Source organism: Macaca mulatta, chromosome 10 (genome assembly GCF_049350105.2).
Source record: "Macaca mulatta isolate MMU2019108-1 chromosome 10, T2T-MMU8v2.0, whole genome shotgun sequence".
Lineage (NCBI taxonomy): Eukaryota > Metazoa > Chordata > Mammalia > Primates > Cercopithecidae > Macaca > Macaca mulatta.
In genome coordinates, this window is record NC_133415.1 from 24,882,136 (window position 1) to 24,905,872 (window position 23,737).

Here is a 23,737-nt window from a genome sequence, read left to right on the forward strand (position 1 = left end):
GCAAAAATGAAGGGTGCTTTTCCAGAGTTTCTGTCCTCAGTTGCATTCTCTCCAGTCCCTATCCTTGTCCCACCCATGCCAAGTCCTACTCAATGCCCTAAAACTCTGTGATTTCCAGAGTATCCCGTAGAGCATCCAGCCCCAAATGCCCTGAGAGGAACTGAGTTTCGAAGAATAAGCAGCGGGGGTTTGGTGCAACACCGCCATCTCCTGGTCACTCTTATGAACTACAGCTTGGGCCACGGAGCACCTACAAAGCCGACTGGACTCCCTTCCTGGAGCTACACGACATTGATATGCAACAGACTGAATGCAGAAGCAGATATCAGAATGCAACACAATCTGTCTTCTATTAAGCCAGACATTAAAGAGATTTACCCAAAGAAAGTAAAATAATGCTGTCTTCTCACTAAATTTATTTTGTTTTGGAAAATACGGTTATTCGTAATAAAGCATGTGTTATTTTTGTTAATATGCAATGGGTTTATTATTGTTATTGTGATTTTTCCATGAATTAATAAACAAGTCTTTTTAAAACGTCTCTGTTTTAATTTACAACATGGCAGAGTCTCCCTACAATAGTTTCCTTCTCCTGTTCCTGTCCCCCATCCAAATCTAGTTTTCACTCACTGCCTCTCCTGGGCTGTGCACTCTGCAGGGGTGATGCCTGTCTGCTGTGCCCTGGGCACCCAGCATTGTATTTGGCACACAGTAGGACTCAACAACATTTTGAGGCCGGGCGCGGTGGCTCACGCCTGTAATCCCAGCACTTTGGGAGGCCGAGGCGGGCGGATCACGAGGTCAGGAGATCGAGACCATCCTGGCTAACACGGTGAAACCCCGTCTCTACTAAAAATACAAAAAATTAGCCAGTAGTGGTGGCGGGCGCCTGTAGTCCCAGCTACTCAGGAGCCTGAGGCAGGAGAATGGCGTGAACCCAGGAGGCGGAGCTTGCAGTGAGCTGAGATGGCGCCACTGCACTCCAGCCTGGGCGACAGAGTCAGACTCCATCTCAAAAAAACAAACAAACAAAAAATTTGCTGAATGAATGAAACAAGGGCCAGTTGAGGCTTGCGAGTGGTCAGTATCCACAATGCCTTTTTAAAAAACACCTGCAACTGGCCCTGGCTGCCCAGAACACTTCTCTGAGAAAAAGGCTGAAAATGCACCCAAGTTCCCAAAGATAGGTAGGCGATCAGCTAGCACTGTGTGTCATATGGCAAGAATGTAAAGGAGCCTGAAGTCAAAATGTTGAGAACTGCAGTGATACAGTGCTGTGGACAGGGTGGTCAGGGGAGGCCTCTATGCACAAATGATGTTCAGCTGAGAGCCACCAAAAAGTCCGCCATGTGAAAAGCAGAGGGACATACATTCCAGGTGACGGGAACAGCCAGTGCAAAGGTAGGTACCCAGGAGAGAACAAATAGGTGCAACGGTAAGAGAAAGGCCAGCAACCAGGCATCCCAGAGGCTAGGGCAGTGCCCACTGTACAAGAAGGACTCAGTAAACAGCTGCTGGGTGAATAGAGGGAGGGAGAGGAGGAAGAGAAAGGAGGACTGGGAGGAAGCTCTCTTCTTGTTAGGGGTCTTGTAGTCTTTTGAGGGCAGGGGGGCTCACAAGTTCTGCCAACCATGGGAGATTCCCAACGCTTCTTACCATGCCTTGAACACTGCTGCACAGACCAGCCTCCACTTCTTAGCTCAGTCTGTAACCTCCTCTGGAATGTCCACCCTGCCCCGCCCCAATATCCTATCAATATCCTCATCTCCTACCGAACCAGTCCAGTGAACCTTGGAGGAGCCACTCCAAAATGCCCTGCACCACCATCGCTATTTTCTCCTAATTGATTGACTATTCCCTATCCTTCAAGGCTCTCCTCAAGTTTCGATTCTTCCAGAAAGCCATCCCTTACTGCCCCCACCCTCACCTCACCTCCCCCTGACCTCCTTTCCAACAGTGCACCTCTGGCCCCCAATGCCATCATCTGGTGATAACACAGAATGAGGTTTCAGGGAACACTTGCAGGGCATCAAGCCCTGTCTCAGCTCTGTAAGAACCCTTGGGAACCTTCACAATGGCCCTATGAGGTGGGAGTGGTCTCCCCATTCTACAGAGCAGATGGAGGCTCAGGGGAGGAGAATCATCCCCAATATCTCACAACAGGTGTGTGGCAAAGCTGGGATCCAAACCGATGTTTATCAGTAGTCTCAATCCTAAGACTGACTCCAAAGTTCTTTTAAAACCTGGCTGCCCAGAACACTATTCTGAGAAAGAGCCTGAAAATGCACCCAAGTTCCCAAAGAGAGATAGGCAATCAACTTGCAATGTCTGTCAAGGATACTGAAGAGAAGAGCGGCAATGTGTGTGGCTTATATTTGCCAGTCCTTCTTGACCACACACTAAACTCTATCTTTTTCTCTGTCACCAAGGAACTCTTTGCCTCCCCAGTGAAATATAAGATCCCTAGCAATGAAAACCTGGATTTCTCAGAGCAATGCCCTAGGCACAAAGAAGGGTTATTTTTTTTAAATGCCACCAGGCACGGTGGTGCAAGCCTGCAGTCCCAGCTACTCAAGAGGCTGAAGCAAGAAGATTGCTTGAGACCAGGAGATCAAAGCCAGCCTGGGCAACATAATAAGACCTCATCTCTAAACAAAAGAAAAGAAAAATAAGTACCAATGGTGATAACGGTTGCACAACAATGTGAATGTACTTAATACCACTAAGATGTTCACTTAAAAATTATTATGGTGGTTAAGTTTTATGTTGTGATTATTTCACCAAAATTTAAAAATAAAATACCCCATTATATTGACTTCCAGGGTCACTCTTGAGGAAAGGCTGACTCCCTGAGAGAGCCCACCCCTGCTCCTTGAAAACACGACTGACTGCCCCTCTCCCCTAAACAGCACATCCCTTCTGCTTCATACGCTACAGTCATGTTTCCAGTGTGAATTGAGTTTTAATAACAAAATGGTATTTTATGGTATTTTACACAGAAGCAGCTACATTCATGGGTGAAAACAAAAATCCAGGTGACACTCCTTTGCTGAATCCAAGTAAAAATCTGATTTTTAATCTACAGAGAAACTTCTGCCCACACATTCAGCATCCCCTGGAAGTAATGACATGGAAAACAAACATCTTTTCTGGTCTGTTAAAGTAAAACAATGGGTCCCTGGATAGACTCTCAAGAGAGCCTTTGTTGGGATGGAAGCAGTCCCCCACCCTGAGAGCATCCCCCAGCTCAATATGTCACCATGTACGCCAGCATAGCCCTCACATTGGGTCCACAGCACAACCTATTAAGAAAGGATTACGACACCTGTTCAGATTCGGAGGCCAATTCCTCAGCTCTAAGATCCTGCTCATAGCAAGCTTGATGTTCAGTAGACTCAAGAGCAGACTGAATGAGGGAGGGGTTGAAGAGAATGTGCCTACTTGGGCTCAGCCTCCTCTAATATTGTCAAGATGCACACACACATGCACGCACGCGCACACACCCTCCTTGAATCTCACAACCATCGCCAATCTCTACGTTGGCCTAGTCCCAATCTTTCTGCCTCTGGGAACAAAAGGTTCATTACCCACCAAAGCATATTTTTCCCTCTCTGGGACCAGGATCAGCCTCTTGCAAGCTTACTCCACACTTGTATCTCCCCCCTTGCAGTCATGCATGACAAATGGGCTCCCTCCCCAGCGGAATTCTCTTGTGGACTTGCAGCCTATGACTGTGTTTCCCCTGGTCTTTTCTCCAGGGGCTTCCCACCACCATGGGATGACATGTTTTCAAGATTGCTCCCCTTCCGAGCCTTTACTGTCGCCTTGGTCCCCTTTACTTTCCAGTCAGTGCAGAGCTACCTCCAACGGGGTAGGCATGTACAGATTCTGTTCATCAAAAGGTGGACCAAAGGGTCTTCCTAGTTTCAAAAAGTTCTGCTCAGTTGTGGCCAGTTCTGCTAAAATGTGGCCAGACCCCATTGCAAACTCTTCTGAGTTCCACCTGGGCTGGAAAAGCCAAATGGCCAGCCTAAAACTCAAATCCACTATCTCCCTTTCTCAGATCATATCCATGGCTCCCCAAGGCCTAAGGTTAAAATCTAAACTCCTTGGCAACCAGACCCGGAACCATGCACATTTCCCCTATCTCCTGCTACATTCCACATGAACCTTCCAGAACCTCTTTGGATCCTCTCTGATCCCCAGAAACTGGTGTCCACCACTCTCACTGCCTGGAACTCAACCCCACCCACACTCTACCCAGCCAGAGCTCAGCTTAGAGGCCTCTCCAGAAAGCCACCCCAGGGTGGATTAGGTGTCTCTCTGTCCCCATTCCACCCCCCTGTACCCACCCAACACACTAGAATTAAAGCTCCTAAAGACCAAATGGTGTTTAACTACCACTACATTCCCAATGCCTGGCACATGACTGGCACAGAGTAGGTGCACATCAATGTTGTCTGTCTCCTGCGTGTTCCCAAGTCCCCTGACCCATCATAACACCATCTCACTGAATCACTATCTACTTCACCAACTCTCCCACTAGGATCTAAAAGCACAATGATGAAAAAGCCCAGGTGCAGGTCCCAGCACCCAGAGCAGTGCCTGACACATAGTAGGTCCTTAGCAGCATCAAATCTTTGCAGTTAAACAAAGAGGAGTTTCAGGAACAGGAGGTGTTTCTGAGCTTCCTGCTTTGAGTGAAATGGGGTAAGGCAGCCACTAGAGGGTGGCAGGCAGGCACTTCCTGGGTGTAGACTCTACCCCATCCAAGGTCCCTGCCAGCAGCCAAGGCATCTTTTCAGAGCTCTTCCTAAGACATCTTTTCTCTCTTGTGCCCTCTGCAGCTCAAGCCTCTGGATCACCCTTCAGCCCTTACTGCCAACTACAATCGGTTAGCTCTGAGTCCACAGTTACCAGAGAAAAGGGCCCTCAGCACGGGACTAGGATTCAATGACCCAAGCAACCTGCCTGTAAGGCCTCCAAGCCAGCCTTTGACCTATCCCTAAATTGATCCAATCCTCCAGGCCCTGCCTTGAGCTGTCTTCTCCCACAGACTCTGACTTCCAGACTGAGCCAGCAAAACCTTGACCTAGTGCCACCTCTTACCTGCACCTGGAATCGCTGGCTTATGCCCCCTGCCCTTCTACTCCCAAAGGACGTTCCCTCAGTCTAAAGAGATCAAAAGTCCCTTCCAGAAAAACTCCCGTTTCCTCGGTGCAGCTAAATTGCACAGAAGAGTTTATGCTAGAAGAGCTAAAAGTTAGAAGAGGAAGCTCAGACAGTTTATACTACTAACATGTAAATGACTGATGGAATTATAACCCTTCTGAATACTCTGATCTAACGCTTTATGTCCTAGAGCTTCCAAAACACAACGTCCCCAAACGAAGACTCTAGGCCCTGGCCTGGGGACGGGTGACTCTATACAAAATGGCATATGCTCTGTAGACACCAGACAGGTATTTTAAGGTTTATAGGAGCTATAAGGCTATATTGTTTAAAGAACTGAAACCAAATGCAGATCACGAGGAGTAAAGACACGTCCAATGGCCAAAACCTTGCAAGACTGGCTATACTTCTGACTCCAACTTGGTGGGTACCATTTGCTCCATCAGGCCTGGTCCACACTTGAGCCCTGGCACCTCCCTTAGAAAACTACCATCTTTACCGACTTCTGATTGCTCTGACTCAGAGCAGCCACCACGTTTAAAATTATCTACACTTTTCCCTGTGCTAGTCAAGTTCAAACCGGTGTTAGCCCCTTTCCAGCCATGCCGACATCCAAGCTGTTAATTAACAGTAACAAGGAATGTTAGACCTGTTGTTAGTCAGAAAGAAATCCACAAGCCATTAGTTTCTGCTGAAAGGAACAGACCAGGAAGGCAGGAGTTAGTAAAGGTGAAGGAAAGGTTAATTAAGAGCCGGTCAGGGCCAAGCCAGGAGCCTGGAGCCCCCAGACACACCAGGTTGGTTGTTAGTGGTTAGCCCCTGGGGCAGTCAGGGTGAGGCAGGGATTAGCTGGGTGACAGCAAGAGTTAGTGCAAGGGAGCCAGAGATTAACCCAAAGAAACCAAGGTGCCTACTGGAGGTGAGGCATGAAATCACCCCCAGGTGTGGCCCTGGCTTAGCGGCTGGCGGGCTCTGGGGGAGGCTGGCTGAGGCAGGGACGTGGGTGGGAACAGAAAGCCAGGGATGCATTCCTGGCACGCCTGAGAAGCTGCGGGAACCCTGTGAGCCCTAGAAGTTCATTTCTTGCTCCCCACTTCTCTCTCCTGCAAACTCCGAGCCCGGGGTAAAGTTGCTTCCCCTTCCCAACCCTCCTTTTCAACAGGACAACTAACGCCCTCTACCTTCTGTGCGTGGAATGGATCTTTCCCAATGACTTCCGGTCACGGCCCCACGTCTGCTTCCGGTGGGGGAAACCCGCCTCTCTCAGCTCCAGAGATGGAAGAGGCCTCTCTAGCTGACTTCCTGTGTGGGAAAGAGCCCTCTCACTGACTTCCGGTGTCAGAAATGTCCCTCTTCTCGGCTTTCAAACATGGGAAGTGTTCCTCTGACCTACTTCCTGTGTACTAAATACTCCACTCAGTGGTTTCTAGCGTGGGAAAGACCCGCTTCATTGACTTCCGGTGTAAGAAAGGCTCCGCTTTCTGAATTCCGGTGTGGGACACGCCCCTCTGCTAATTTCCGGTGACGGGCACGCCCCCTCCTGCCTTCCTCGTGGGACACGCCCCCCTCTTCCTGTGCAGGACAGCTTCTATCCCTGTCACTTAACAATGGAGAAGATTCTTCCCGAGCTTCCTTCCAGAGAAGGACACAAAAGCTCAAAGCTCCACAGTCTAGTGTCTAGACCCACAGGCCTCCACACTCACGTCCCAGAGGTTTCCCTGGTCCCACCTACTCCCAGTGGCAACCAGACTTCTGCACAGAGGAGAGATGTCATACTCAGAGTGCAGCCTCCCCCATCCACAGGACCACCTCCTCCTCCTCTGAGTCTTGTTAATAGGGCCATCCCCTGCCTTAGACCTGGCCCAGTGGACTCTGATCTTACAAACAGCCAATATGGGGCAGCAAAGTGGGACATCTGTATACAGGGCCAGTAGTCCCAAGTCATCTGCTTGCCAAAAGGAGGGGGACCAGCCCCCGGGGGGAGCCCAGAGCTCGGCAGGGCTGGGGTTAGTAAGAAGAGAAAACAGGGTTAGTAGGGGCTGGGTTAGTAAGTCAGAGCACAGCACCAGCGGACAGGGCACCTCAGCAGACACACACAGGAGTCGCTAGGAGAAAAGGAAGAACGCACGCAGGTCCGTTAGTTTGTTAAGGGATGATCGGGGTGCAGTTGAGGTACCCCGGGGTTAGACGGGTTAGTAATCGAACAAAAGAGTTGCCTACAGAAAAGAAAGCTGAGACGGAGGAAGAATGTGGGGAAGTGACAGTCAGGGATTCAAAGCAAGTGTCTTGCCCCAGGCAGAAGGATCTGTGTGCAGAACACCCAGAGAGGCCAGGGCCTAGGCAGCAGACGTGTTCAACCAGGTTTGGGGGGCCTTCCTCCACCCTCATACATTTTTTTAAAAAAGTATCTGCCATGTGCCAAGATCCTTATATTCACGGGAATCCTCACTGCAACCTGTGAGGTATCAGAACTCGCATTCTACCACTGAGGAAACTGAGGTTGAGAGAAGTGAGGTGACTTACTCAAAGTCACCCAACAGGAAGTGGCAGAGTTGGTGAGTCTTATTTGCATTCCCTGTCCTGGAACGTGGGTCTGCACAAAGATCCCAGCCCATAGGCAGAGCCTTCTGGAGCCTTGGCTGCCCCCATATCCCAGCCCCTTGAAAGGCCCATGAGCTGCATGGTTAGTAGGATCTGGCTGCGGGGGGGTGGTTAGTAGGGCATGCTCGGGCCTGGTTAGTGGGTTAGTTGGTTGGCAGAAGGCCAGGCACCTCGCCACACGCCACAGCGTCCCGGCTGAGCCCTGGGTTAGTAGGTTAATCACACCATGCAACATTGCCCCGGCCCCTCCAGCTGCAGCTCCAGAGGCCTCCCGCCCCCACCAGCCAGAGGGAGTGGGGCCTGACCAGGGCAGGGGGTCTACCTCTAAGCCCCTCAGCCCCATCAAAATCAACCCTAACCACATGGACCCTGCTCAAAAGCATGTCGCTTCCCTATTTATTGGCTGTGGGTCTCAGAGCACCCCCTGCAAATATTTCAGCTCCCTTGAAAATGGACCCGACTTGTCCTGGCTAGAAACCCCCTGCCTAGTTCTGGTCAGCCCCTCCCCAGAGGGCTGGATCCTGTTACACTCTGGCATAGACACACGCACACCAGCATCTCTCCGCAAAAGATCTGACACCCGTGCTCAGTAAGCATCTCTTCCATCACCGACTGTCAGGCCTCTAGTTGCTCCAACTATTGGCCTGCCCTCCCCCTCTAAAAAAAAAAACAATAACAAAAAACAAAAAAAAAACTGCATCAAGCTGGCCTGGCTCCTGGAACCAAGTTGAGACTCCCCACACCCTCCCAGTCGGCTTCCTTTTCAGTCCATGCCACAAAGCACCTAACTGTACCCTAATTATGCCATCTTCTATCACTGCTGTACTTTTCCCATAGAAACCCCGGCCTAGCATCTCCCACAGTTCTAAACGATGTTCCATGAGAAATGGATTCTACGGCCATAAAAATCAAGGAACACTTCATCCTATGCCCTGTCCCTGAGTGTTTGAATTTTGCAGCAGAATTTGAAATTGAACCTGCCTTTCTTTTTTTTTTTTTTTTTTTTTTTTAAAGGAGCAATGATGACATTTCCTAGAACTTACTTTGGGAATTTAGAGGGTCGGGTCTCATCTCAGGCAGATCTTTCTCATCCTTCAAGGCTCTGGTTGGTACAGCTTGCTAGGAAGCTGTTCCAGACTGCAGCAGCCCTCTGTGGGGTCTGTCTCGCACTTCCCAAGCACTCAGAACTTGTGCCTTAATAGACAGTTTCATGGCACTGTCCCAGTCTCTGATTCTCCATGTGAGCTGGTTTTATCCCATCCAGCATGGCTGTGAAATCCTAAAGGTTCGAACCCTGGCACTCTTCACCTATGTTTCCCCCAAATGGCTAGCACGGGAAAGGGCCCAAAGTAGGTGCTCAGTGCTGATGAGAGAGGAGAATTCAGATACTCCAGGAAGCATTCTGAGTTACTATGGAGGCCATGAAATGCTGCCACCTCCCCAAGCTGATTAAAGAGTGATATTAGGAAAATAGGTAGGGAAAGGCTAATCAGAAATGCCTCTGGATCAGAAGATGCTGAGTTTTGAAGTCCAGAGAGCCAAAAAAAAAAAAAAAATAGATAAACCCTAAGTCTATACTCCCAGATGGATAGGAGCATTTACTGAATATCTGCTGGGAGTCAGGCACAGTGCTAGGCACACGACCTCACTGAATCCTCCCTGCACCTGACAGGCGGGCACATGCCTTCCATTTCACAGAGCAGGGGAGGCTCAGAGGTGAAGTAACTTGCCCAGGGTTGTAGCCCAGGCCCTTCTCAGGACACGGCTCTCCCAGGGGCTCCGCCTCCCCACACTGAGCCCAGCCAGTTCCATATGTCCTCCGAAGCACTCCGAGCCACCCCAGCCTGAAACCTGCCACTCTCAGTGTCTGCTTCCCATACCTCTGTTCCTCTTCCCCGTCCCTGGGGTGGGGGGCGGGAATTCTGAAGGGGAGATGGCTCTGGCTTTCCATGTTTGCGGTGACCACCCTGCTAAGGACTGAACGGAGTCCCCTCCCCCAAATGCATATGTTGAAGCATTAGCCTACAATGTGACTGGTTTTGGAGATGGGACTTTTAAGGGGTTAAGGTTAAATGAGTCCCTAGGGTTGAGCCCTAATTTGATGGTATTAATGTCTTTATAAGAAGAGGAGGAGACACTGGAGCTTGCTCGTGCTCTCTGTCCCTCTCCACAGAGAAAAGGCCATGTGAGGACATAGCAAGAAGGTGCCACCTGCAAGCCAAGGAGAGAGGCCTCACCAGAAACCAACTCTAACACCTTGATATGGACTTTCCAGCCTCCAGAACTGGGAGAAAAATTCCTGATGTTTAAGCCATCCAGTCTGTGGCACGGTGCTGTGGCAGCCCAAGCCGATGAATAGTACACACCACTCCCCTTTCTGGGAAAAAGGACATCTGGCTTTTAAACTTGCCTAAGGGAGGCCACAAGCCGCTCTCTTGCAGACATTGGGACTGTCCCCTCTGGAGGGAGCTGGAATTGTGGACTGTGGGGCCTGTCCTGCCACCTTCTGCTCCCCAAGAACACAATCCAGGAGCAGTGCAGCTGGAAGCAGGGATCTGATTGGAGGAGAGTGTCCTGAGATTGGGCTAAGGTGACCCCTCAATCCTTTGGGTAAGACTGGTTCCCTTTGGATGGCAGGAAAAAAACCCAGGGCCGCCTGTCTCTTTCTAGTGAATTTCCCTGGCCTAGATCTTATCTCTTAAAGACCTTCTCTTTTCAGGATGGTGCACACTCAGTCCCTCTAGCTGCCCCTCCCAGAGTTCAACAGCATAGCGGGAAGGCTCCAGCTCCTCCCAGATGCTGACTGTCTCCTCTTTGTAACCATCAGGGAGAGGAAAAGCATGGAAAAGCCCCACCAAGGAAGGCCCACAAAATGACAAATACGCACAGAGCAAACGGAGACAAAGGACTCCAGCCAGCGGCACCCAAGGAACTGTGTCTGCCCTCTCCCTGACAGCCCCTCCCTGACTTCCATCATGTTCCTGTCCCCATCCTGTAGGGTCCTTTGAGACCCAGCCTTGGGGAGAGTGTGGTCAGTGGGGCCTTGGCCCAGGCCAGGCTCTGTCTGGTCACCGGCAGAAACACAAGGAGGAATCAAGTTCACATGGGGTCAGGAAAGGGCCCCCAGACCCAGACAATAGGGCCACAGGCAGGGCCCGAGCAGGTGAGGAGGGAGTAGTGGGCTGCCAGGCCTCCCTCATACCCCTGGAGTCATCCTCCAGAGCCAGATCCAGTCGTCCACTGAGCATCAGCCAGGAAGAGCTCCTATCCATGGGAGGCTCCACCCCAACAGGCGAGGAGGATGAGATCTTCAGGGAGTCACCCAGGGGGCTAGAAAACCACCAGAGTCTGCCTGCTAAGTTACTGTGGCCAGAGTCCAAGGTCACCCGAGGTCCAAAGAGAAGGCCAGGCCAGGAGTCCTGGCGATGCGGCCCAGATGGAGCCACCTGGGGGGAAACACAGCGAGTGAGGATGAAGCCACAGCCTCCACCCCCAACTTCCCACATCCCCCCCAGCCTGATTCTGCATCTCAGGGGACGCATGTTCAGAGATCCCCCCAGTCTCTCTCTCATGCCCCCAGCACACACACAGGGTGGAAGTGAGGACTCTGGACATGAAAAATTTTCAGAAGAAACTTAGGCCAGGCACGGTGACTCCCACCGTGACTCCCAGCACTTTGGGAGGCTGAGGAAGGAGGATCACTTGAGCCCGGGAGTTTGAGACCAGCCTGGGCAACATAATGAGACTCTGTCTCTACAAAAAATAAGCCAGGCACGGTAGCGTGAACTTGTAGTCCCAGCTACCCAGGAGGCTGAGGTGGGAGGATGTATTGAGCCCCGGAGGTCAAGGCTGCAGTGAGCCATGATCATAACACTGTACTCTAGCCTGGGCAACAGAGTGAGACTCTGTCTCTGAGAAAAAGGAAAAAAAATGTTGTCTAAAAAGAGGAAGCAATGAAAGCTGAGAATACCCCACCAGGCAGGGTTAGCTCAGGGGACCAGAGGAAAAGCAGTAAAGGGAGCCCATAGCAAGCTCCAGGAGCCTCATGGGCAGAGACAGGGCAAGGATTTGAGTGGGTGGGAAGGACCTTCAGAGGCCTTTGATGGCTTCAGTTCATTTTACAACATTCCCACTGGGAGGATCTCTGCACACCACCACCCCCAACACACATGCACACACACACGCACACACGCACACACGCACACACACACACACACGCACACACGCATACACACATGCACGCACACACACACTGCTCCCAGGATGAGGAGCTCACCCCCTCGCCGAGACTGTAATAAAGCGTGTTCTGACATGAAGATCCAAGCAGATGGGATCATGTCTCTGGGTTCACTTCTGCATCCCCAGCATCTGGCTCGGAGAAGTTGCTTGGTCCATTCCGGTGCTGAATGAATGAACATGTTAAATTCTCTGCTCAAGCTCACCCACAGTGGTCTTGATTCCATCCCACCCACCCCCACCAGGACCACACAGAGCAAGCCTTCCAGCCACCTGCTTCCCTGGCCATCTTCTCATGAGCAGGAATGTTCTGGGCCTGAGGAGGGGGCACAGGTAGGAGGAAAACCTACCCCCATGAAACCAAGCTCCATGTGACCTCCCTTCCTCCCTCCCTCCCTCCCCACATCTCTCTCAGGTTTACCTGGCAGCATCCAGCAGACACACAGGCAGTCCAGGCTCCCAGCTCCTTCCTTCCCCACACAGACCCCACAGGCCCATCCTGGAAGACAAAAGAGCCAACCACACCGCAGGAGAAAACCGCACCCAGGCCCCCTCCCCAGGCCCAGGCCTTGCCAAAACTCCCTGCCGAAGAAAGAAGGACCAGGAGCCAGTGAGGCTGGATCCAGGCACCCCACCCTCCACCTCCCTTTATTCCACCCCAGAACATCCTTAAAAGGTGAGGGGAGAGGGATTCCCGGGTTCCCTTCACTCACTCCCTGTTTCCCGACAACAGCAGAATGCGACCCGGGAGAAAGTAGGACAAACTCAGCAGCTTGGTGACAGCTGAATTGCAGCTGAACGGAGAGTCAGGAATCCAGAATTCTGATCCCAGCTCTGCTCCTGCCACACTGGGTGGCCCTGGGACTCTTCCTGCCTTGACATTCACTCAAGGTGCACAATAATCACCCATTGTTTGAAGCAATGGATGGGGAAATGGAAGGGACCCTGCTGCCCAGCAGTAATTTTTCTGCTCCCCCTCCTTCTCCCCTGCCCTTTCCTGATGCCCCATGCACCAGAGGAAATTCGGGGAGCCAGAGGCTGGAGTAGGACTCTTTTAAGACCACCCTGTGTCACCAGTCTGGAGAAGACCAGAGAATGACCACTAATCCTGACCCAGGACCATCTGCCAGGTTTTGCCTTTGGTGACAACTACGCTGTCTTCATCAACTGACAGACCTGAATCAGGATTGTCAGGGAGCCATCTCAGCATATCTTCAAAGCTTTCTGTCAGCACCTGGGAGTGGGGGCATGAGTTCAGAACTGGAGGTGAACTCAGACACTTGCACTGAGAAAAATGCATCTAAAGTCACACTGCTAACTCTTCACTTAACTGCAAGGCCAAGGAGCTCTAGCCAAGGTTTATAAATATGATCACAAAACACCAAAATTGAAAAGGGCTAGTTCACATTACCAGGGAGTCCCCAGCTTCCTCCTAATAGCAGTTCTACAAGTACACAAGGTGAAGTCATTTAACTCAGCCTTCAAAAGTTCCAGACGGTGACGTTTATAAAATACTAGCCCTAATGCCGAATGTGGAGTGTGAAAATCACCCTTTCTGGGACCCCACAAAATGGGGACAAGCTCTTTCTTTCTTCCATAGACTCAGAAAAGAGAATGAGCTACATCACCCATTTCCCCTCCCACTTTGGGATTCTAGGATACTACACTTCCCTGCACAGACCAGAAGAGGGCAGGCTGGTAGGCTATGGCCTGGTAAGTTTAAATACTTATCTGCAAGGATGCTTCTCAGTGTGGTTGTGAACGTCCTGAAGAACCGGGAAATTCCCTTCTGTCTCCTCTGTCCCAGGAACTTGCTGCTCTCTGTAAATAGACCCTGGGCTGCTTAAGCCTGGCTTGATCCACAGTGACCCTTTCCCCTGGCTCTGTGGACCTCGAGTCATGATATTAGTAAGGTGATGGAAGTTTCAAGGGACCTTTAGCTAGCTCCTGGGTGAAGTTGACACCGTCTTAGAGTGTACAAAGGAAGGCATGGGCTTTGGGGCCAGAGAAACCTGGAGGAAACTGTGGCTCTCTAACCCCCACGTACTTAATGTGTGACTCAAAGTTAATGGTTTTCTTTCTTTTTTTTTTTTTTTTTCCTGGAGACGAGATCTCACTCTGTCACCCAGGCTGGAGTGCAGTGGCGTGATCTCGGCGTGTTGCAACCTCCGCCTTCCAGGTTCAAGCAATTCCCCTGCCTCAGCCTCCCAAGTAGCTGAGATTACAGGTGTGTGCCACCACGTCTGGCTAACTTTTTTTTTTGTAGTAGAGACAGGGTTTCACCGTGTTGGCCAGACTGGTCTTGAACTCCTAACCTCATGCAATCCGCTAGCCTCAGCCTTTCAACGTGCTGGGATTACAGGCATGAGCCACCACGCCTGTCCAAAGTTAATGATTTTCAAAGCTTAGCCAGTGCCTGGCACACAGTACATGTTCCAAAAATTATTTTCACCACTCAATGATTTAAACTTTAAGTAAATCTGTGTGTGATATTTATGTTCCAGAAAGATGAGCCATATTTATCCTGTAGCATTATATGTATATAGTGCAGTTAGGAAGCACTGACCGAATTAAAATCCCCTATCTTGATGAATGGAAAAGCAAAGTCTGGCTTATCCACACAACGGAACCTACTCATCAATAAAAAGGAACATACTATTAATACACATTACAACAAGGATGAACCTTAAAAACATCATACTGAGGGAAAGAAGCTAGGCTCAACAGAACACATATTATATGATCTCATTTATACAAAATATCCAGAAAAGGAAAATCTACAGAGATGAGAATAGATTCGTGGTTCCTGGTGTTAGGGATGTGGATGAACAATAAATGGGTATGAGAGATCTTATCGGGGTAACGGAACTGTTCCAAAACTGATTTATGGCGAAGGTTGCACAACTTGGTACATTTATTTAAAATAATTGAATGGGTGAATTATATGACATTTAAACTATTGCCTCAATAAAACTGGACAGAACAGGAATTGAACTACTGAGACATGCAACAAGAAGCATGAGCCTCAGCTAGGCTCGGTGGCTCACGCCTATAGCCACAGCACTTTGGGAGGCTGAGGCAATCACTTGAGGTCAGGAGTTCAAGACCAGTCTGGCCAACATGGCAAAGCCCCATCTCTACTAAAAATACAAAAATCAGCCGGGTGTGGTGGCACACACCTGTAATCCCAGCTACTGGGGAGACTGAGGCAGAAGAATCACTTGAACCCGGCAGGCGGAGGTTGCAGTGAGTTAAGATGGCACCACTGCACTGCAGCCCAAATAGCACAGTGAGATCTTGTCTCAAAAAAAAAAAAAAAAAAAAAAAAAACTGAACACAGAAGCTTCCATATATATGGAACATAAAAAAAAAAAAAAAGAAAAAAAAAAGAATCCAATCTACTTCTGAGAAAGCAGGTCAGTGGTTTCCTGGGGCTGGGGCTGAGAGGGGATTGACTGGGAAGGAATACAGGGGAACATTTCAGAGAGTGAAAATGTTCTATATCCTGATTGTGGCAATGGTTACACAGGTGTACACATTTGTCAAAACACATTAAAATGTGTGCTTTAAATGGGGGCATTTCCTTGTATGTAAATTATACCTCAATAGGTTATTTTTGCAAAACTCATTTATATGTGATAGAAGAGGACTGGAACTAAAAAGTGCCAGATCAAAGGCTGCACAAAGAACGGGTTGTGGACACCGGGGCCTCATCATCTCAGCTCTCACTAGACCCCATAGACCACCCACTTCAAGCCAAGGTCAGTCGGGAAAGCCAGGATTGAGGAACGGGAACCCAGAGGGTCATTAGAGGTCTCTCCCACCTCTAAGATTCAGGAGGTCTCGGGACATACGGATTTCATGACGGATCTGACCTCAAAGCATGAAGCTGGTCTCTACCAACCAACCCCAGTGGACACAGGAAGAGAGGGAAGATCACCTTGGTTACTCCTGTGATGCAAACAGGGTCATGGTGGCCACATGAACGTGTCTGGAACCACATGGTTGGACAGATGCCTCCAACTGTCATCAAGAGAAAAAGAGGCAGGAGTAAGAGAATAAATACATACCCGTGGGTACAGTGGAGAATAGATGCTAAGGTCCCGTTTCAAATCACAGCATTTCCCAAAACTGATCTCCTCGGATGCAGATCAAAAGCAAAACAGGAAACAAGGAGGTATTTTGTTCAGGCCAGTGTCAACCAGTACATCCTAACGTGGGTTTTATGGCATGGATTCCTGTGCTGCCCTGCCATCGGCAAACTGTATGACCTTGACCAAGTCCTTCAAAGCAGTGAGCCTCGGTCTTCTAATCCACAAATTAAGGATAATAACAGTGCCCACCTCACAGGTTTGTCATGAGGATCAAATGAGAAGATGAATGAGGCTTAGCTTGAATTCTACCATTTTCTTACATCATTATTATTGTCATCACTGACCACACAGTTCATTACCACCACCCATGAAGTATTCATTTTTCCCCCTAAACAGCATGCACTGTTCTTAGTAATGGATGGGCAGCTGCCAGGGAAACATACATTTGTTGCATTTTAGATTCCCTCTGGGTTTTTGGTCTTTTTCCCCGACTCTGGAATAAAATCGCTACTCAGAGATCTGAGACATGCAAGAGATGTTGGCCCAAATTGCCTTGGATGAGCCAGCGCCCAGCGATAACGGAAGCTCCAGGGAATAATGAGAATGTGCCACGTGCCTCGCAGGAGACATGCTGGGGGAAGCAGATGCTTCTGCAGAGGAGGATAAAGCACTGTTTCTTTATGAATTCAATTCAAACACAATGTCCACAAAAGAGGAGATTCGGAATTCAAATCTCCTTCAAACAAGGGAACCCCTGAAGTGGAGAGAGAGGAAAGAAAACCAAGAAGAAGGGAAAGGAAGCTGAACTAACATTTATTAAGAACAGATCCTAACTGGAAATGTCTTTATCTACATGGCAAAACAAGCTGGGTTTTATTATCCCCACTTTACAGATGAGGAAACTGAGGTTTCTAAACAGGCCTGTTGGACCACAAAGGGGCAGAAGGCGTGTTCAAATAGGGGCGGGGACTGGGAACAGTGGCTCACACCATAATCCCAGCAGTTTGGGAAGCAGAGGCAGGAGAATTGCTTGAGGCCAGGAGTTCATGATTAGCCTGGGTAACAGATGGAGGCTCTGCCTCTACAAAAAATTCAAAAATTAGCCGGGCGTGGTTGTGTGTATTGGGCGTGCCTGTGGCTATTTGGGAGGCTGCAGCAGGAGGACCACTTTAACCCAGGAGGTGGAGGCTGCAGTGAACCTTGATTGCTCCACTGCATTCCAGCCTGGATGACAGAGCAGATTCATGTCATCTATATAGATCCATATATATACGGATTGAATGAGAAAAGATCCAAGGAAGGTATATGTAAACTGCAAACTTGATGGCCATCTGCATTACTATTACGGTGAGAAAACTGGCCAGTGATTGATAAATCATCTCTGTTCAGTTTATTCCGGCTGCTTTCACAGTCTGTAGGCAAAAGAGTTCACTCTTAGGAGAGTGGCATAGTGTAGTAGTTACAAACACAGGTTCCAGAGTCAAACTAGATACAATTTGAAATCCTGTCTCCACAGCTAATTTGCTGTGTGGGCCTGGGTTCATCACTTCACCTCTCTGAGCCTGTTTCTCACCTGCAATGCCTAATTCCCTGCCTTATGGAGTATCCGTGAGGCAGCACCAGCAAGAACCTTGGTAAACGGTAACAAAGTGGTAGTTAGGGTTAATTACTACTCATCATCTCCTCCACACCTTTGAGTACACCATAGCTCAGCACCCACGTCCCTTCCATGACTCATCCGGTAGCTTCCAGACGGGCCCACCTGGCACCACAAGGCATAAGGGGACACCTGCCTCATCTGATCTGATCAGAGTGGAATGGGATAGGGAGACAGATGTCACTCTCAGCCAGACTTCGCCTCTGCCCCTGAGAATCTCTGGCTATTGTTCCTCCTCAGAGCTCGAGCTGACAGATGAGTCGGGCCTCAGAGACAAGGGAAGGGATCCTCTTGAAACAAAGGACTGGCCTACAAGTTATTCACCAGCCCATTGAATCTGCACAATGGACCCAATGCCCCAGAAACACGACGCTCAAATAGGCTAATAATCACCCAGGAGACGAACCAGCAGCCTCAACAGAAATAAAAGCAAATCACTAAGTATCCATACAAGACTCAGGTGCTACGTAAGTGAACTCAGCTGGCACCCAGGGGGTGCACGATAGCATTCACTAGCTTTGTTAAGCACCTACAGGGCACGGAACACGCAGTGGTTCATAGCCTCATGGCCGCTTTTTAAAACCGGGATTGTGATTTCCACTTTACAGATGAGGAAACTGAGGCTCAGAGAAGGGAGATTACTCCCGGACTGAAGTGGACACAGGTGGGAGAAGGATTTGTACACGGACTTGCGTAACTCTCAGCTGCTTCTCTTTCCACCACTCTGCCCTGCCTTGATGAATAAGTAAGTTCAAAGAGTGTAATCCCGCCCTGGGAAGAAGCATGGACCACAGCCAGAGAAAGGACCTTAAAATGAAGACACAGAAGAAAAGAAAAATTGGAAACAACTAGCGGGACCAACAATAGGAAACTGACAAAGTAGACCGTGTTTATCTCCTGCGTGAAATACTGAAATCTCTAATGATTTCGGCAACGGTCATAATAACATGGAGAAACACATCTGATGTAACTTTTCAAAAGCAGTATACACATAATGCAATTACTTTTCTTCTTCTTCTTTTTTTTTTTTTTTTTTTTTTTGAGGGTCTCCCTCTGTCACCCAGGCTAGAGTGCGGTGGTGGTGTAATCTCTGCTCACTGCAACCTCCGCATCCTGGGTTCAAGCGATCCTCCTGCCTCAGCCTCCAGAGCAGCTGGGCTATAGGCACATGCCACCACGCCCAGTTAATTTTTGTATTTTTAGTAAGATAGGGTTTCGCCATGTTGACCAGGCTGGTCTCGAACTCCTGACCTCAGGTGATCCACCCACTTCAGCTTCCCAAAGTGCCAGGATTACAGGTGTGAGCCACCGCGCCCTGCCAATTTCAAAAATAGAAAATATACCAGAGAGAGGCCGGGTGCGGTGGCTCAAGCCTGTAATCCCAGCACTTTGGGAGGCCGAGATGGGCAGATCACGAGGTCAGGAGATCGAGACCATCCTGGCTAGCCCGGTGAAACTCCGTCTCTACTAAAAAATACAAAAAACTAGCCAGGCGAGGTGGCAGGCGCCTGTCAGTCCCAGCTGCTCAGGAGGCTGAGGCAGGAGAATGGCATAAACCCGGGAGGCGGAGCTTGCAGTGAGCTGAGATCCGGCCACTGCACTCCAGCCTGGGCGACAGAGCAAGACTCACTCTCAAAAAAAAAAAAAAAAAAAAAATATATATATATATATGTACACAAACACACACACACACACACACACACACACACACCCCAGAGAGAAATATATGAAAATGAAGTTTTCAGGCCAGTCATGGTGGCTCATGCCTGCAATCCCAGCATTTTGGGAGGCTGAGGTGGGCAGATCACTTGAGACCAGGAGTTGGAGACCAGCCTGGCCAACATGCCAAAACCCCGGCTCTACAAAAAATCCAAAACTTAGCTAGACATGGTGGCACATGCCTGTGATTCCAGCTACTTGGGAGGCTGAGGCACGAGAATCACTTGAACCCAGGAGGTGGAGGTTATAGTGAGCCAAGATCACACCACTGCACTGCAGCCTGGGCAAAAAGTAAGGCTCTGTTTCAAAAAAAAAAGAAAGAAAAGAAAAGAAAGAAAAAGAAAATTGAGTTTTCTTCTTTTTTATCGTTTATAAATCTTCTACAATTATCATGCATTTTATTAAACTTATTGAATTTGTTTTTTAAAATCGGCAAAAATTATAAAAATTCTCATTTATTTTTATTCATTTATTTTAGAGACCGGGGTCTCACCATGTTGTCCAGGCTTGGCTTGAACTCCTGGGCTCAAGCCATTCTCCTGCCCTAGCCTCCCAAAGTGCTGGAATTGCAGGTGTGAGCCACTGTACCCAGCCCAAAATTCTCATTTTTAATGCAAGCATAGAGAATGATTCTCCTAAAGCTGGCGGTAAGGGGTTATGGTTGTTTTGGGGGACTCTGAAGACTTCATCACTCTCTTCTGTTAAGGAGTGGGGTTAAGGCTTAAAATAAGTAAATTTCAGAACAGTTCTCAATGGCAAGGGTCACTAAATACTAAAATAGGCGGCCATGGGGGACATGGAAGGTGTTTACATAAAATGCTTTCAACATGAAATTAACCAAACTTAGAGTAGGGTCAATTCAATGCCACCCAAAGCTAGGAGCTGTCCAGAAATGGTTTGCCCAGGCTGCTGGATGATTCTGCCTAGAAGGGTGAGGGGCGAGGTGGGAGCACTGTTCCTCAAGCAAGGATCTGCCCACCTGCAGGATGAGGATGAGGAGGTCTGAGTAAACATCAGATACCCAGCCCCACCCCAAAACCTGCTGACTCATCCTCCTTGCCACGTGGCTCAGACATCTGCCTATTGGAAGCAACGCCCCTAAAGTCTGAGAACCACTGTCCTCAGGTTTCCCTGTCTGTCAAGTGGAATTACTCATCCCTGCCCTGCGTCTACCCCCGCCCCCCTCCCTGGGCCATCGCGGCGCTCCCAGATGCTCCCAAAAGGGAATGCGCTTTGCAAAGCACTGAGTCCAGAGCGAGCGTTCTGCTTTGAGCCGTGCTCAGTCCCAGCCTGGCCCTGAGAAAAAAACAAAGCCGTTCCCTCAAGTTCTCTCGCAGTCCTCCCTCTCATACTTCCTCCCCTCCCGCCGCAGCAGGTGGGGGCGTTTTCCCCGCGGCGGCACTGCAGTGGGGTGTGCGCGCCAGCAATCCCAGGCGCCAGGCAGCCTCGGATCCGGAGCCTGGGATGAGGGTGGGAAATCCAGGGTGCGCCCCCGGGGCCTCCCCCTGCACAATCCCAGAAACAATTTCTCTACCCCAGGGCCCTCCGCTGGGCGGAGAGAAGTCTGGCCCCTTTCCTCCCAAATTCCCAGCCTCTCCAGGGAGTGTCCTGGAACCGAGGAAAGGTGGAGAATCGAGCTGGTGGGTTCCGGGATCTCCTTAGACCCTTTAGGAGATGCAACGTGGGCTTTAGAGTCCTGCATATCTGGATTCACAATCACTGGCTGTGTGACCTTGGGCATGTCGATAACCCTCTCTGAATCTCCGTTTCTTCATCTTTAAAATGGGGTTGTTTCTTACCACTTTCGTGGGACTGTTGTGATAACGCTTGCAAAGCACCAAGCAGGTCCCTGCCTAGAGTAACCTCTCCATAAACTGATGTCACTGTTGTTTTCAATGAGGGTGAGTTACCAGCCCTCTCCATCCTTTTGGAGCCAAATTTGACGCCGGACATCTGGGATTTGAGTCCCAGAAGTAAAGGAATGGTAGGCTCTCGGGGGGAGGGCGGCTGGGTATGAGGGAAGCGGACCTCAAGGACCCTGCCCCGCCACCTCACCCCCACCTCCAGTTCCGAGACCCTCTGGGCTCTGCCCGTGGCTTGGCCAGTTAATTGCTAACCTGGTGGGCTGAGAAGGTTCGCGGGTCCACCTCCCAAATCCTGTCTCGTGTCGTCGGAAGGGAAGGGTCTTTGTTCCCCCTCATAATCATGATTGCAAGACCCCCATTCGCACTGGACTCCCAAAGCATCCTCCCCTTGCCTGACCTCACCCCCGATCCCAGCCAGAGCCTTGACTGTGTTTGACAATTACAGGCTGCAAAGCCTCTTCATCCATCCAATGCGGGACACTTCAGGCGGCGTTTGCATCCCTGAACCGAGCCCTGGGACTCTGGGACCTGCCCTCGACCCCAGCCTCGGGGAATTAAGCTGTTCCGCATTCGGGGACAAGGACGCTTGGGAAGGAAGGCTGCTAGGATGGGGCGACGTCTTACCTCGGGTCCGCGGTCCTGCGGCGCGAGTGCAGAGGGCTCTTTGTGCCCCGGCTCACAGCGCAGAACTGGGGGAGCCCCTGCAAGCGCCTCCCATCTCAAACTCCTCCCCGCACTCGTCCGCAGCCTCCCTCCCTCTGGTCCCCCGAGCGCAGCCGGCGTCGTCTTTGTAGCTGCTGCAGCGCCCATGAAATTTTAATGCGGGAGCGGCTGGCGGGCGGAGGCGCCCCACCCCCGGCCCTCGCCTCCACCCTCCCGCTTCCTTGCGCCCCTACAACCCCACACCCAACCCCTCCTTACCCAGCCCAGAGTCCTGGCCAGGAAAGCGGGGTGCAGCGGGTCTTGGAGGGAGCACACCGCCGCCCCCGCCGCACAAAGGGGCTAGCAGGCCGGCGCTCTCAGCCTCCCGCATCCCCACCCGCGGCGCTGTCATGGCAACGCTTGCCCGGCCACTTTCGGCCGCAGAGAGCTCAGGGCTGGAGAGGCGCGGGGGCGGCGCGCGACCGCGGACCAGGGGCGCAGAAGCCTGAACCCCAGAGTAAGAGGACAGAAGACGCTTGTCCTGGAATAGTGCCAAGGGCTTAACTAGCAGACCTCGGGTGTATGCCTCTTTATGCACATGGTTATGGTGAAGCCCAGATTTGAACCCATAACTGTAAATTCAGGCGTGTACAGCATTTGGCCTAACAACATGTATAGGTTTAGTCTTTAATTTTTTTATTATTTATTCTTATTATTTTAGAGATGGGACTTCACTCTGTCACCCTGGCTGAAGTGCAGGGGCACAATCATAGCTCACCACATCCTCCAACTCCTGGGTTCAGGAAATCCTCCTGCCTCCCCCTCAGCTTTTGGAGTAGCTGGGACTACAGGCGCGAGCCCCCGCGCCCGGCTTAGTCTTTTATTTAACTGCCCTCTTCTTAGTACCTACTATTTTCTAGAGTAGGGATGCTAGGAAGTGGTCCTGAAGTAGTGGTTCTAGAGCCGAAGCATGTACGTTGCTTGAGAACGTGTTAGAAATCCAATTCAGGGCCGGGCTCGGTGGTTTACCCCTGTAATCCCAGCACTTTGGGAGGCAGAGGCGGGCAGATCACCTGAGGTCAGGAGTTCAAGACCAGCCTGACCAACATGGTGAAACCCCGTCTCTACTAAAAAATTAGCCGGGCGCGGTGGTGAGTGCCTGTAATCCCAGCTACTCCTGACGCTGAGGCACAAGAACCGCTTGAACCCGGGAGGCGGAGGTTGCAGTGAGCCAAGGTCATGCCACTGCACTCTAGCGCGGGTGACAACAGCCAGACTCCCTCTCAAGAAAAGAAAAGAAAAGAAAAGAAAAGAAAAGAAAAGACGCCGGGCGTGGTGGCTGGCTCACATCTGTAATCCCAGCACATCGGGAGGCCAAGGCAGACAGATCACCTGAGGTTAGGAGTTCGAGACCAGCCTGACCAACATGGAGAGTCCCCGTCTCTATTAAAACTACAAAATTAGCCAGGCATGGTGGCACACGCCTGTAATCCCAGCTACTCAGGAGGCTGAGGCAAGAGAATGGCTTGAACCCAGGAGGCGGAGGTTGCAGTGAGCCGAGATCATGCCATTGCACTCCAGCCTGGGCAACAAGAGTGAAACTCCATCTCAAAAAAAAAAAAAAGAAAGAAAAAGAAAAGAAAAGAAATGCGATTCAGGCTGAGTGTGGTGGCTTGCTCCTGCCTGTAACCCCAGCACTTTAGGAAACCTAGGGGACAGTCTTGCTTGAGCCCAGGAGTTCGAGACCAGCC

General features: G+C 50.4%; 2 long non-coding RNA genes across 2 annotated transcripts in view; both read right to left on the minus strand.

The window, feature by feature from the left end:
- Positions 1-6,509, minus strand: part of LOC107000618 (uncharacterized) — a 52,511-nt gene extending 46,002 nt beyond the window's left edge. Inside the window, exon 1 of the long non-coding RNA XR_013399436.1 lies at positions 6,354-6,509. This is a non-coding gene — a long non-coding RNA (uncharacterized LOC107000618). The remainder of the gene's footprint in view (positions 1-6,353) is intronic.
- Positions 6,510-8,599: 2,090 nt separating this feature from the next.
- Positions 8,600-22,035, minus strand: LOC107000617 (uncharacterized). Its single transcript, XR_013399435.1, has 5 exons — positions 21,969-22,035; positions 15,950-16,032; positions 12,431-13,830; positions 12,050-12,175; positions 8,600-11,219 (listed from the first exon to the last, which is right to left on the minus strand). It is a non-coding gene; the product is annotated as an uncharacterized LOC107000617 (long non-coding RNA).
- Positions 22,036-23,737: the final 1,702 nt, after the last annotated feature.